Source organism: Pecten maximus, chromosome 12, assembly GCF_902652985.1.
Source record: "Pecten maximus chromosome 12, xPecMax1.1, whole genome shotgun sequence".
Lineage (NCBI taxonomy): Eukaryota > Metazoa > Mollusca > Bivalvia > Pectinida > Pectinidae > Pecten > Pecten maximus.
Window position 1 is genome coordinate 24,698,964 of NC_047026.1, and position 17,407 is coordinate 24,716,370.

General features: G+C 34.8%; 1 protein-coding gene across 2 annotated transcripts in view; it reads right to left on the bottom strand.

Moving 5' to 3' along the window:
• LOC117339162 (leucine zipper putative tumor suppressor 2 homolog) overlaps positions 1-17,160 on the bottom strand; it is a 90,634-nt gene extending 73,474 nt beyond the window's left edge. Inside the window, exon 1 of one of the 2 annotated variants that reach the window (XM_033900587.1) lies at positions 17,061-17,160. The gene's annotated coding sequence lies outside the window, so the exon portion shown is untranslated. Of the gene's footprint in view, positions 1-6,467; positions 6,573-17,060 lie in introns of those variants that run through there. The other variant, XM_033900590.1, reaches the window with a different exon arrangement.
• Between the last annotated feature and the right edge of the window lie 247 nt (positions 17,161-17,407).

Below are 17,407 nucleotides of genomic sequence, written 5' to 3' on the forward strand. Positions count from 1 at the left end.
TTCCATTAGAAAAGTTATTTGAAGTATATTTTAACCACAAAGATTGTATTTAATAATTATTAAAGTCTGGACAACAAATTGTTACATACGGTACTTCCTGTTCTGGCATTAGGCTGCTACATATGATTTATTGGTTTATCCACAAATAAAGGACAAGCCAAACAAATTCTATCTGTTGTATCTGTGGGTAGAGACACTGGTCATGTTAATAACTGTTGTCTGGTGCTGCAATGTGTTTATAAATCAACCAGTAAAGTCAATAAATGAAAAATCTCAGATGAAAGTCTTGAGGTGTGTGATTCGATTCTTACTCTGGGCTGTCATCACAGACCATATGTGCTGTCCTTGATATCTATACATGGGCAAGACAATTTATCTACAGTGTAATAATGCTCTGAGTAGCAATTGCAATCACAAAAGGCCTCCTGTATGTTAATTGTTTTATAAGGTAGCCACCAGCTACAATAAGGACACACTACTTCAAAATGACTATGGATGTTCACAGGATGATCAACCCAGGAAATAAATAAACAAGCTAAAATTTGAAAAGTTCAAAAAACTAAAAAGAAAAGTGAAGAAAAAATAATTACAACTAAAATAAGTATGCACATGCCATTTAAACTTAAAGCATTTTAACCCTTGGCTGACTCATGAATTTTAAGATCTATGAAAGATTAACAATCAGTTTTCAGAAAATGAAAAATTTAATAGAATTTTTTTTTTTTGTTATTTTAGTGCTTGTTTTCGGTTTTAAAGTGTGTGATTTGGCAGATCTTCCTCCTCATTGCTTACAGTACTTTATTCTGCTAATTTGAATTTGTCTGTATCATTTGAATAACTTGAAGAATCTTTTGATATGAAGCATACTTTCAGATAATTAGAAGTGGGTCTTTGTCTACATCTATAAAAGTAAACGATGATTAGAAGCATGCAGTCATTTTTGTAATCAGTCGAACAAACGTGAAAGATTAAAGTCAGACTTTTTTTATGTTGATGATCAAAGAGGATTTTCATGAACTATTGATTGTATTGCTATGGTTACATAAACTAGTTTCAATGTGTGAATCTTTTAAACCTTGATGAGAATATTACATGGTATTTGGTCCAGCATTGATCCCAACAGAAAAGCACATGTAGGTTCTGTAATCAATATGGCCACTTATATCTGGGGGGTTTAGCTGATGAAAATTGTGTCACTCCTGGAGGCAAGGGTCATTTTACCTTTGGCACCTTTCTGAATATCATAACTTGGTCATAATAGCAATTTAGACTTATTACAGATGCACATCTGGCAGAAACTAGTATCCTGTATCATGGACTAGAAATATTATATACATATGTATCCAACTTTTAGAAAAAAAACAGAGTCATTTGTATTACATTATGGTTACCTCCCTTTATGATGTTTAATTTACAATTTAGTGATAAGACAAAAAGGTATTAGACAATAGCTTCAGTGTGATCTTAAGTCTAATAACATATACACTTTTGTATAAAGGCCACTTATATATAGAAGAACTCTTTTGAAACAAGTTTGATTGATGTGACATATAAATTATGTCTTTGAAAGAAAAATAATACATATATGTCAAATAATTGGCTTGGGTTAATCACCAAATGAAAAAACTTTGAACATTTAAATTCATAAATATTAATTGATATATGAATTTAACAACCTTCAACAATTTTTCAAAATTTTCCATAAATTTTTAATCATCATATATTCAATTTAAATGTTTATGCACAATTCTAATTACAGAAGTTTATCTGCTTGGTTATACATGTATAGTGTCAATAGACACTTTTCTGTGTTATAGCTACCATATCCAATACACCTGTATGATTTCCTGCCACCTGTGTCACATTATATTGTTAGGTAATATTGATAGCTATAGGACTTGATGCCTTTATCAAAGTCCAAATCTGATTTAATCTCTCATTTTACAGGTAATTTCTGTCATAAATTTCAAGCTTACAGACAGATAGTTTAAATTACTGTCACATAATAATATTTTATGGTTATAGAGACATTATATCTATAACAAGGACATGCTGTTAGATTTTACGTATTGCCGTACCTATAACGTATCCTTCAAAAATCAATAAATTTGAATATTTTCCTTTTTAATGTTGTTCAATGATTGCTGTCTTGCCATCCTTTTTTACAGAATATATGTTAAAACTAGCTGGAAAAGTGTCCTTTATTTGCAATATTTACCTTAAGGGTGTATGCTACTGTGACATATGCATCTCATTTTTAGATTAATTTCAACTTTTGTATATTGATGACACTTGAAAGGTACATATCAAATTAAAATCTAAAACAAAATGAAAATATATTTGAAATGTTCACAAAGTACAATATATCAATAAGATGGGTAATCCTGAAGTATAAATAGCTTAGGGGGAGATAACTCTGATGACAGCATTAAATTTACACTTTTAGATCTGTAAATAAGATGTATGTTTTCTGTAAGAAATTGATATTTTCAAAGATTTTTATCCTAACGAAAAAAATCTGAAAATATAAAGATAACTTAAAATGTGACAAAAATATCATCATTGTATGATATCTGAGATATCAATTACAGACACTGGGTATGTAAGTCCCTCCTGATATTCATTAATACATTGTAAGTAATACCAAAGAATACTGTATTACTGATAGAAGTTGGTGGTCATACTTTCAAATTATCCATAAATAGATGTTTATTATCCAGTGTAGTTAAATATGCTATGACCTGTCCCATGACTGCTATGATTTCTAATTCACCTGTAGGTTTTCAACAAACCTGATATCATCTGATCTCCTTCTAGGTATGTAAAGGTACAGGTATACCCAGAGTTAAATTCAGGACACTGTTCTGGTTTTCACCTTGTAACTGACCACTGGCTATTTTCACAAATGACTATAACCAGACAGTCATATAATGAGTGCCGAGCCTATTTGAGAATTACAGGATGAAATTGATTGAAATCAGAAAATTTTGATGGTTTTAAACAGGTCCTAACTGACAGATTTAATATAAACACCATGTTTCTCATGGTACAGATATCTGATATGATCAGCTCACACCTGTAACGAGGGTCTGGACACCTCACCTGTAAGTATATTACCTACATGTAAAAAAATCATCAGACATGCCCAATTCGCTGTGGACATTTATCCTCAGTAAAGTTCAGATTTTTATCTCTTTGGGTAATTTTGACCTGTGTCCTCCAGTATTGGGATCAGTTTAAGTATATTTACCTTTAATTTCAACAACAAAAAATTGATCCTTATGATGTAGATTCAAATTACAACTACCACTGTGCATTAAGTGTGTACAGCCGGCCACCATTTGTGGAACGTAGCACAAAGGTATTTATATTTTGTTTTGTAGAAATAAAAAATCAACAGGGAACACAAAAGATTGAGAGTTTGGTAGAGACTCCAAGTCTATTAGTTACCGATCACCTAGTCTTTGTCGGAACCTAATACTAATACTGTCACTGGCTATGTTCATGTCATGAATGTCGTTCTGTGGTCATTATGATTAAGTACCCCAAACTTCATACCATATCTAATAATTTAACGCTCATTATTTGACAATATATCTGACACACAGGGATTTGGCATGAATTGCCAACACACAGTCCATATATATATATATGTATTAGATACTATGATACTGGTTACCAGGCAACTGTCTGGGTAACCAAGTTATTTATATAGATGATTACCTGTCAATTTGGCCGATGGGTTATTTATAAACCCCTAGTTACCTGTTGATAATACTGGTTACTGGTACCTGTATGCCAATTGTACTGGGTAACCAGGTTATTTATTAACCGGGTTACGTTTCAATAATACTGATTGCCTGGTGATAATACTGGTTTCCTAGCAATTATAATGAGTAACCAGGTTACTGATAAAGCTGGTTAGTTTGTAATTACTGGTTCCCTGGTTTAAAATTACAGGTTATCTGGATATAAAGCTGGGCAATCAGTAATTATACTTGGTAACCAGGTAATTTATCTGGATAACCAGGTTATTATATGGGTAACCAGGTAATTAATCTGGTTAACAAGGTAATTAATCTGGATAACCAGGTAATTAAACTGGGTTAGGAGGTAATTAATTTGAATAACCAGGTAATTATACTGGTAACCAGGTAGTCAAACTGGTTAACAAGGTAATCAATCTGGATAACCAGGTAATTAAACTGGGTTAGTAGGTAATTAATTTGAATAACCAGGTAATTATACTGGGTAACCAGGTAGGTAACCAGATAATTAAACTAGATAGCCAGGTAATTATATGGGTAATCAGGTAATTAAATTGGATAACCAGGTAATTATATGGGTAACCAGGTAATTATATGGGTAACCAGGTAATTATATGGATAATCAGGTAATTACACATGGTAAATGTTTTGTATGTGATTTACCCACTTATAAAGTGACTATTGATACCAGTCTTACTATCCAGGTGGTCAATACAGCCAGATAACAATACCCATCTACATATGGTATATCAGTGTGACTATACAGGTGGTCAATACAGCCAGGTAATAATAGCCAGGTAATAATACCCATCTACATATGGTATATCAGTATGGCCATTCCCCCTACAAAGGACCACCGACAGTCATAAAATAGTCGCCAATGAATATCTATAGGGGATCTGTGGATGTGGTGAATTGAAATAGAATTACCAGCACTTGTGGTCAAATTGAAGTTAAATTTTTCAGACATCCATGTTTACATTATATGTAGTGCGAAAACTTTGGTCTAAGATGTGAAAAATGGTTAAAAAAAGTGTTATTTTATTGTCTGGTAAGCTTAACAGCATTTTTTTATTTATCTTATTTTGTTAAAAATGCTTTAATTTATTGATGAAAATATTATTCAAGTTGATGAAATGAATACTGAAATTAAAAAAAATATATAATGATATCGGTAAACTGTAAGAAAAAATCAAATGGGATAAAATGCATTTTGATATCAATTCATCTGGAATATAAGTTACCTTAACTGTGCCTTTTAACAACTAGGCCTAAGATTGGGTAAGAATACATACACACTGTGCTATACCTTTAAATTAATATCTCTGTCATATATATAAATATTGTATATTCAATGGCTCAAAATTAATCTTGTATGACTACATATTGATTTTGAAAATTAACAACCCCATGATTTAATCAACATTGTGGTTCGAAAAACATAAATGTTTACATGAGAAATGGTTATAACGATTCCGATCGTGTTTGGTGGGTTAAGCTATATCCCACACCTTTCACACAAAACTGTGGTCATTTTACTGACCAGCCGTTATGGCTTTGACCTCTCTATCAGGTATTCCAGACTTATAAAGGTGACATCAATAAAATTTCTAGTTTTATTATTTTTTTCTTTTCATAATTGAAATTTTTATGACAGTAAAATAATGAATTGCATATATTTTTATGACTTTATAAAAAAAATAATTATTATTTACCTTATCAAAGCATTTTAATTCATTAAACGATTCAACATGAAATTTTTTTTCTGGTGAGTAAAAAATGTGATAAAAAAGTAAAATTCTTAACACCTGTCTTAACCTTAATTTGGATTAAAAAAGAAAAGAAAGGGGAAAATTGGTTAAATCAAATAAAACCGAAATCCTTCATACAATGAGTTTCCTGCAGTGAGTTCCTGGAAACAGGTTTCCTACAGTGAGTTTCCTGAAGATAAGTTTCCACAGTGAGTTTCCTGGAGACAAATTTCCTACAGTGATTTACCTGAAGACAAGTGTCCTACAGCGAGTTTCCCGGAGACAAGTTTTCTACAGTGATTTACCTGAAGACAAGTTTCCTACAGCGAGTTTCCCGGAGACAAGTTTCCTACAGTGAGTTTCCTGAAGACAAGTTTCCTACAGTGAGTTTCCTGAAGACAAGTTTCCTACAGTGAGTTTCCTGAAGACAAGTTTCCTACAGTGCGTGCCCTGGATACAAGTTTCCACAGTGAGTTTACTGAAGACAAGTTTCCTACAGTGAGTTTCCTGAAGACAAGTTTCCTACAGTGCGTGCCCTGGATACAAGTTTCCACAGTGAGTTTACTGAAGACAAGTTTCCTACAGTGAGTTTCCTGAAGAGACAAGTTTCCTACCGTGTGTTTCAAGAAGACAAATTTCCTACAGTGAGTTTCCTAGAAACGTTTCCTGCAGTGAGTTTCCTAAAGACAAGTTTCCTACAGTTAGTTTCCTGGAGACGTTTCCTACAGTGAGTTTCCTGGATACAAGTTTCACATGTAGGGATACCTTTCGTGCTTTGAAAGCTGTCAGTTATATCTATAAAGAATGAAGTCTTTCTATAGCGGACAAAAGTGTTCACTGTAGAGAGGTTTTGTGGATAAATATAGTGCTAATACCTGTGAATCATCATTAATTGTAAAATAAAAGTGTGTGAAGTAAATAGATATTGTGAATAAATGGTTGCACTTACGCAATTTGTTGATAATCATTAGCTGCCACAATATGCATCCTAGAAGTTGTCTGGTGTCCAGTACCTTAATGGTAGTAAACGATCATGTACTCGGCTACCACTGACCATTGACCATATGTAACAGTAACTGGCTGTGAGAAATTGAACTAGTGTTCCGTTAGCCAGTGGTCAGTGGCTATATCTACTTAATATGAAGTGGTCAATACTATTTTTGTATCCAGTTTTGCAATGTGACTAACTGTGGAGACAAGTATAACTGGCTTTGATCTCATTCACCACAGTACCGAACTAAATGAAATTCACCAGAACCAGAGACTTATATATCACATATAGACATATACGTCTCTGCCATAACTGACATTTAGAATTCTCAAAAATGGTCAAATTGTATCTCTATGAGGATTTATAAATACTGTGTTGACCACTAGGATTAACTTTAAGTCTGTGGTCAAGCTGACCATTAGAATACTCCCAGACCCTGTCTGTATTGACCACTCTGAGCTCACTGTACACCTGAATAGGGTAATGTAAACAGTACACCTGTATTAGTTACTTATATCAACACCAATCTGTATGTTTGTGTAAGTGATAGACACCCAGAGATTCCAGGACATCGGCCTGTTTTAATTCCAATTGTTTCCCTAGTCAAAAACTACTCCAAACCAATTATCATGGTGATGTCAGCTGAAATGGACATCCATTCAATTTTCAGACAGACTGTCTAAGTTTGTCCATCCATATGAAACAATGTTTATAGAGCTATTGTCTGCCTGCATAAACAAAAACAAACGTTGTTTTTAAACCCTGACTTGAGATGTAAGCATTTGCTGTCAGATCAAAAAAGTCTCACGTGCCTTTCTCACCTGTATATTGCTATCTACCTGTATCTGCATACACCTGTTGTAAAGTTATACAGGTGCAAATGATGTCTTCACTTTTATCTTTGTTTTGATGAGTCTAAGTACTTATATTATATCATAGATAAGATATGAAGGGTATACACATGATAATTTTCTCTTTGAAGTGACAACAATACCAAACAGATCACCAGAGGGTTTTATAGGAGGGCGAATTACTCGTATGATTGCCGGTATTCTATTACCTAATGTATATCTACAAGCTGGACAGACATGTACTCTTGAAACTGTTTACAAGTAACTCTATAAACATATAAATATACTAAGATAATAGTTAGGATTTCTGGACAATCTGCCTTTATTCCGTCAGTGGAACATGACGAGGATCTAGTTGCAATTGATTTGTTTAAATTGACATAAAAAGGAAAGAAATAGAGTTAAATAGGACAGGAAACTTAATTGTAAATAGGACGAGAAATAGACGTATTTATGGCGGGAAATGAACTTAAATGGGACGGAAAATAAACGTAAATATCACGGGTATAGACGTAAAATAGGCCGGAAAATTGACGTAAATAGGACAGGGAATAGTAGATAGGAAATAAACGTAAATAGGACGGGTATAGACAGGAAATTGACGTAAATAGGACGGGAAATAGATGGGAAATAAAACATAAATAGGACGGGGAATAGATGGGAAATAAAACATAAATAGGACGGGGAATAGTAGATAGGATGGGAAATAGACGTTAATATGACGGAAAATTGACGTAAGTAGGACGGGGAATATATATACATAGGATAGGAAATAAACGTAAATGGGACGGGGAATAGACATAAATTGGAGCGAAATAGACATGCATAGGACAGGGAATAAACGTAAATAGGACCGGAAATCAGTTTAAATTGGACAGGGAATAGACGAACATATGACGGGAAAGATAGCCACAAATAGGAAGGAAAATCAACCTAAATAGGACGGGATATAGACATAAATAGGACGGGATATAGACATAAATAGGACGGAATATAGATATAAATAGGACGGGATATAGACATAAATAGGACGGAATATAGACATAAATAGGAAGGGATATAGACATAAATAGGACGGGATATAGACATAAATAGGACGGGGTATAGACATAAATAGGACGGGATATATAGACATAAATAGGGCGGGATATATAGACAAATAGGACGGGATATACAGACATAAATAGGGCGGGATATATAGACATAAATAGGACGGAATATATAGACAAATAGGACGGGATATATAGACATAAATAGGACGGGATATAGACATAAATAGGACGGGATATAGACATAAATAGGACGGGATATATAGATATAAATAGGACGGGATATAGACATAAATAGGACGGGATATAGACATAAATAGGGACGGGATATAGACAAATAGGACGGGAATATACAGACATAAATAGGGCGGGATATATAGACATAAATAGGACGGAATATATAGACAAATAGGACGGGATATATAGACATAAATAGGGCGGGATATATAGACAAATAGGACGGGATATACAGACATAAATAGGGCGGGATATATAGACATAAATAGGAAGGGATATAGACATAAATAGGACGGGATATATAGATATAAATAGGACGGAATATATAGACATAAATAGGACGGGATATAGACATAAATAGGACGGGATATAGACATAAATAGGACGGGATATAGACATAAATAGGACGGGATATATAGACATAAATTTAGGACGGGATATATAGACATAAATAGGACGGGATATAACGACAAATAGGACGGGATATATAGACATAAATAGGACGGGATATATAGACATAAATAGGACGAGGTATATAGACATAAATAGGACGGAATATATACACATCAATAGGACGGGATATATAGACATAAATAGGGCGGGATATATAGACATAAATAGGACGGAATATATACACATCAATAGGACGGGATATAGACATAAATAGGACGGGATATAGACATAAATAGGACGGAATATATAGACATAAATAGGACGGGATATAGACATAAATAGGATGGGATATAGACATAAATAGGACGGGATATAGACATAAATAGGACGGGATATATAGACATAAATTTAGGACGGGATATATAGACATAAATAGGACGGGATATAACGACAAATAGGACGGGATATATAGACATAAATAGGACGGGATATATAGACATAAATAGGACGGGATATAGACATAAATAGGACGGAATATAGACATAAATAGGACGGGATATAGACATAAATAGGACGGGATAAAGACACAAATAGGACGGGATATATAGACATAAATAGGACGGGATATAGACATAAATAGGACGGGATATAAAGACAAATAGGACGGGATATATAGACATAAATAGGACGGGATATATAGACATAAATAGGACGGGATATATACATAAATAGGACGGGATATATAGACATAAATTTAGGACGGGATAGATAGACATAAATAGGACGGGATATAAAGACAAATAGGACGGGATATATAGACATAAATAGGACGGGATATATAGACATAAATAGGACGAGGTATATACACATAAATAGGACGGGATATATACACATAAATAGGACGGGATATATACACATAAATAGGACGGGATATATACATAAATAGAAAGGGATATAGACATAAATAGGAAGGGATATATAGACATAAATTTAGGACGGGATATATAGACATAAATAGGACGGGATATATAGACATAAATAGGACGGGATATATAGACATAAATAGGACGGGATATATAGACATAAATAGGACGGGATATATACACATAAATAGGGCGGGATATAGACATAAATAGGACGGGATATAGACATAAATAGGGCGGGATATATAGACATAAATAGGACGGGATATAGACATAAATAGGACGGGATATAGACATAAATAGGACGGAATATATAGACATAAATAGTACGGGATATATATACATAAATAGGACGTATATATAGACATAAATATAGGACGGGATATATAGACATCAATAGGACGGGATATAGACATAAATAGGACGGAATATAGATATAAATAGGACGGGATATACAGATATGAATAGGACGGAAAATAGACATAAATAGGACGGAAAATAGACATAAATAGGACGGAAAATAGACATAAATAGACATAAATAGGACGGAATATAGACATAAATAGGACGGAAAATAGACATAAATAGGACAGAAAATAGACATAAATAGGACGGAAAATAGACATAAATAGGACGGAATATAGACATAAATAGGACGGAAAATAGACATAAATAGGACGGATAATAGACATAAATAGGACGGAAAATTGACATAAATAGGACAGAAAATAGACATAAATAGGACGGATAATAGACATAAATAGGACGGAAAATAGACATAAATAGGACGGAAAATAGACATAAATAGGACGGAAAATAGACATAAATAGGACGGAAAATAGACATAAATAAGACATAAATAGGACGGAAAATAGACATAAATAGGACGGAAAACAGACATAAATAGGACGGAAATAGGACGGAAAATAGACATAAATAGGACGGAAAATAGACATAAATAGGACGGAAAATAGACATAAATAGGACAGAAAATAGACATAAATTGGACAGAAAATCGAGACATATCGTCGAGAGAGGCCATACCCCCACCCACCCACCAAACACAAAGGAATGTCATCTATAAATGATAATTTACACAGTTTATTTATAACTACAAACACGAAATTACAACAGCGGAAAGCCCATTTATTAGGTATCGTAAAGTGTGGAAATCCAGAAAGGTATCCATGGTAGCATCAAAATCGAACAAATATTAAGTTACAGAAGGGAAGATATTTGACGTAATTCTTAAGGTTTGTGAACTGTAAAATGTCTGAATCATGATTGACGAACAGCGCCGTTATCTTCACTAGAGAAAACAGTAGTACTACAGACGTATATTATATAACCTTCCCACACACACATTACAATCACCTATTTTCTAACCATTGATGGCGAAAGGTTAAAAGTGACGGGGATGTGAACGTACAATGAAGTTAAAGGTTAATTTGTTTTATCAGACATGACTCACACGTAGTCCCCCCTCCCCCGCCTCATCCTCCACCGTCATTTCTCCTTCTAAAGTTTTGAAATTGACCTCCTCCCTTAACACAACATTGCTGCAAATTACATTTCATTACTTGCATGAGACACCATGTATATATCCAGAGCTACTCTCTCGAGTGAAAGGGGAATAAGGGAACTAGATAGTATTAAAATGCATGAGAATCGGTGAGGGGGGGGGGGGGGGGGGTATAAACGCTGGGAAGAACTAGGAGCAAGACATTACTATTACCTCCCTTGGTGTATTTTCTATGAGACAGCTTCTGAGAGTTGGTGACAACACCGCAAGCAAAGTGACATCACCAAACTGAAATTCAATTCATATGTGAATCTGTTTGAGAGGAAGTTATCTTTGTGAAATAGAGATATTTATTTTAAAGTACATGTAGAGTATACCTTTTATGAAAACAAAGGGCTTTGTTACTCGCTGTTCCGGTGTATATTTGATAACTGGACTGCAATGTCATACCTGGTAACTGTAGAAGACAAAGACACACAACAATACAGGAAACTTTATCTGTGTGAGACAGCTCTCCAACTGGTCTGTCAACGTATAGGTAAAAATCAGATATACAGCGTTAAATTTCTCCTGTCAGCTTTCAATATAAGTCTGAGATTTAAAACATTCCAGTTTTCCGCAATATTACGACTGATTCGGTATTGAATACAACAGAGGGGTTCTAAAGATACACAAGTTGATTGAGAATGTGGGAACGTTCGTCATATCTAATCATAGCACCGGGTTTTATCCAGATTTGTAACCTTCATTTATTTTACAACAATTGCGTAACAAAATTTTATCAACTTAAAATAACTCACACTTGTGGGCCCGGATGGAAGCGCGAACGGGTCTTACCGTAGGTGGAAACCGGAGTACACGGAGAAAATCCACGTAGTCGGGTGGTTGATCTCATACCTTCTCACGTCCGATCGGGGAACCGAACCCTGCCGCCAAATGATAGGCGAGTGTGTTACTACTGTGCCACCGCGGCCCCTCTAACCACTCTGACCTAGATTCTTGGTATATGGTGGGTGACATCGATGAAGTAGAAGACGCTTACCCTCCCTAAATGCACGGTCCTATTTCCTTTGTCCTTTTTTTAGAGTTCTTCGCAAATCTTCCCTTTTTACTATTTTCCTTCGTTTATCGACTTGGAGCTAGAATTTCCCTGTACATGTGCGTATTTTCTTGTTATTTGTATACTTTAGTTCAAGATTTACTAAATTTTCAATAAGACGAAAATGTTTTGTACCCCAAATTCAAATTAAGCTAACTAGGCTTTCAGGGAATGTGTTTACTATCTTACCTGAAGGTTACATATTCCAGCACGCGCTACAGATGTACTTTTGTTTGTGTATTACATAACATCGTTATGTCAAAACAAATCATTAGGCATGTAATTACTATAACACACAGGCACCAGTCGCTATTTATGTCCCTATGGGATAGCTGTTGATAATATCGTACTGTGTCTACAATGTACATGAAGCATAATATGTAGCAACGTCTGTATGAATAAATTGTGACAGGTTCCTGTGTTGCAACGACCATCTGCAATGCTGAATTGCAGAAAAAGTGCTGAATGGGAATTGTATAATGTTCTGCCATCAATTTACCGTCGACTATTTTTTATTTCCCCGCCATTTAATTGAGGCATATAGTGTTACTAATGTCTGTTCGTCCCATTCCGTCGTGTCCCGTCTCGTCCATCATAGTATCATAACACAAAGTCATCAGTGAAATGTGACCGGACTTGGTGTAATGTGAACTTTCGGCAGTATAATTCAGTGGGATAGTACTATAAAGTCAGCACCAAGACGAACATAACGCAACATTCCCATAACACAGTCACCACACGCATGCGCCTTGTACACACCGGATGGCCATATTTGTTGACAGAACGTTCAACTACAAAAAAAACCTTTGCATAGGAGCGAGTGTATTCGTGTCTTAGATCTTTTCTCTCACCAGTCTTTTTACCTTGGACCACTTTTATAGATATGTTATTGTAAGTTTGATCGTAAGAGGAATATTTACCGTTAATGTTGGAATAAGGTACAAAGGTATGAGCATGTCAATGTGTTCCAAGCCATATTAAATGTTGCGATTCATGTCCCTGAATGAGAATCTCTCCGTCATTAAATGTTTCGCTTTCAGTCAGTTGGTCGTCTGTTTGGAAAATAAGGCCTCTGCATAGAAGTATATGCCAAACTAGTACAACGGAAATGCGATAGAAAGGATAATTAGGTTTACGAAAGAAACAGCGTGACTAAATTACAAAACGGTAATTGGATTAAATTAACACTTGGTATTTCCGTCTTCCGTCTGGAAAGGTGATGTAGACCCACCACAAGTGCGGTAATTATTCCCGTTTATTGCGGAATGAAAACATTTCTGTTCTAGACGAAAAGAGTTAACATTGATTACTAGTGGCTTTTGATCCGGAATTATTTGTGAAATATTTTATTTAATATTCATTTCTATCGTTAACAAAACAATGTAGAAAAATACTAGAAATACAGGATTATTGTTACCGTGTATGTGTCCCGTCTTAATTCTACGGAATGTTACCATCCATGTTCTACTAAAATTATAAAACACCCCAAACTTACCAAACTGAAATAATTAAACGTTGTGTCGACCTTCCTAACCTTCTAACTTTGAGGAAACGTGAGGTGAAATCTCACAGAGGATGTAAACAAGGCAATTGCGTCATGGAACAAAATGGACCCTTTATAGAAAGACAACTATTCCTGAATGGTGGAATGCAGAAATGTACAAAAAAAGGAGAAATCGTGTAACAGCCTTGGGCAATTCGTGAAACTAGCCTTGCACAAATCGTGTAACCATGGCGCGGGAATGATGTCATAATTAAATATTTCTGCCTAGGCAGAAATCGAATATTGCTTAGGCAAAATATTTCTGCCTAGGCAATATTCGATTTTTGCCTAGGCAAAATTATTTCTGAAAACTACGAATACGTGTGGGTGCGGATTATAAAATGGTTGCCTTTCAAACACATACAATGTAATTAAATAATATGATGTGTTGTAACGTTAAAAATAATTAATACTCTTTGCCCTTTAATTGTATTACCCAAGTGAACAGTGTCCTTGACATTCAAGCAAGATCTTCCACAACGGGAAGACATAAAATAACAAAGTTAAAAAAACAACAAATACTGTAAATAATGTTTAGCACTTTGGAATAGCCTTCCTACAGCTGTTACTTAAAGTGAGTCGATAAACACATTCAAGGTACATAAAGCATTTCAATGAGATTTACAGTCAGAAAATTGAAAGTAATCGGTGGCAAAAATATCTGTAAATAGGCTGGCGCTGTTGCTATTGACGTAATGCTACAAAAATATCTATAAAAAGGCTGGCGCTGTTGTTATTGACGTAATGGTACACAAATATCTATAAATAGGCTGGCGCTGTTGTTATTGACGTAATGGTACACAAATATCTATAAAAAGGCTGGCGCTATTGTTATTGACGTAATGGTACACAAATATCTATAAATAGGCTGGCGCTGCTGTTATTGACGTAATGGTACACAAATATCTATAAAAAGGCTGGCGCTGTTGTTATTGACGTAATGGTACACAAATATCTATAAATTTGGCTGGCGCTGTTGTTATTGACGTAATGCTACAAAAATATCTATAAAAAGGCTGGCGCTGTTGTTATTGACGTAATGGTACACAAATATCTATAAATAGGCTGGCGCTGTTGTTATTGACGTAATGCTACAAAAATATCTATAAAAAGGCTGGCGCTGTTGTTATTGACGTAATGGTACACAAATATCTATAAATAGGCTGGCGCTGTTGTTATTGACGTAATGGTACACAAATATCTATAAATAGGCTGGCGCTGTTGTTATTGACGTAATGGTACACAAATATCTATAAATTTGGCTGGCGCTGTTGTTATTGACGAAATGCTACAACAATATCTATAAATAGGCTGACGCTGCTGTTATTGACGTATTTATAAATATTAAATGTTAATGGAATCATTTTACCATCAGTTATTATATATATAGCACGTTATAACACATTGTTTCTGTTTTAATTTATGCTATATTATAAATGGTAGAATTTTCCTCTTTGCCACTTTGACCTATATGTAAAGGTGACACACGTGTTTATTATTTTTATTTTTCAATGCAATGCGAGTGTGTTTGCATGATTTTTATGATGTATACTCATATATCACTTCTGAATTTTTCAAATTATGATATCTCTCAACCAAATGTGGGACCAAATGAAGATACATTATATTATCATTATATGGATTTCAGCAAATCAAGGCCTCAGACAACATTGACGAGTCCTCGACCTCCAGTGTTCGACATATGTTGTATAGGTCTACTATCAATTTATCATAGCAACATAACATGCGCAACTGGATACATCGCTATACATAACAATTATATATCATGAAGGCCTAAATGTCTTACAAAGATGACGCCTCAGTGACTCCTGTGTGTCCTCTTTACAGTCCTGTTACTGGTATTAAGAGATGGTATCTTTTTAGCACCCATGTTCTTTACGAGTGACTCTTGGCGTGAGATAGGCGTTATATTGGTGAGACATCTCGTTTGTAAAATGAGACTTGCAGGCTGCTGACTTTTGTATACTTCAATCAAAAAGAAACTTTAAAAAATGTAATTTCGGAAGGACAATTACGATTGTTATAAACTTGTTTTTATTATTACGTATTTGCAGTCTTCCTCACGTAACGGTATAAATATTTCAGAGCGGTCGGCTCATTTTGTGTAGCTATTGAGGTCGGAAGTATTTCTAGTAAGAAATAACATGTCACATATCTACAGTTTTAATGTTTCAAACAGATAACAACAGAGCTACTCACGAAATTAACTGTACAAAAGGGGGAAATACATTGATTATTTAACGAACATCGACCAGAGCACGATAACCTTCCCTAGAAGCACATACCGGCATTCACATCAACTATATACAGGATCTAATTACGTAGAGATAGTTTCTACTTGGATAAAAATAATCGGATATTTATATGTCAAGTGTACTATAGTCCTGGGTATGGTGGATGATTACGGCAATCGGGTGATGGCGCTTTGACGCGTTCTCAACCTGTACCAAAGCGAGATTTAAGAGAAAAATAATGTCAAAGCGACATTTTACTGTCGCGCCAACACCCATTTCTCACGTTTTCATCTTCAGTGTATTTCTATGAGCCCTAGTCGCATGTTTACGAAATATGCCCCCGTACAGTTCACAACTATGTGCGTTTATCGCTGTTCGCCTTTCTTAGAAAAGAAAACTCTTCCTCAAGGGAAAACATGCGTTCTTTACGTTTGGAGAATGGTAGTGGAAAGCGTAGGGAAATCAAAAGTTATGATGAAGGAAACGTTCTTTAGGAGTGGGTGTTCAAGATTAATTGAAAGATGTTTTTGAGTTTTTGAAAATAAACGTATCCGAGAGATCAAAATCATCAGTCTCAGTCTTTGTATAAAAAAAACCCGAACATTTGGACTTAAGCCTAAAAGAGTTTCTCGATCTCAGTTTAAATCTATAATGAAATTTGATCAATATCTAATCTTACCTTTGAGGAGCGGCGAGGCCTTCTCACGAAATTCCGTCTGGAGTTTACAGGTTGCAGGTACAAATTAAGGTTAGATCGGACTTGGGAATGCAATTATGACATGTGGGATTTTTTTTTCTTTTCTGAAACTCAGAAATAATAACCACGTTTGTTGATTCCCATGGCAACGCGCCAAACATCCAACTGGAATCTGCCACAGAACGTCGATACAAAATTACACACACCACATAGAAAAGGGGCGAAGTTTGGCAATGGGATTTCTCTTCAGTAGTTACTATCTGTTTGATCTGGGTTTTAATTGTTTTTGGCTACAAACTGAAAAAAAAAATATACTGGTATAAAAAGTG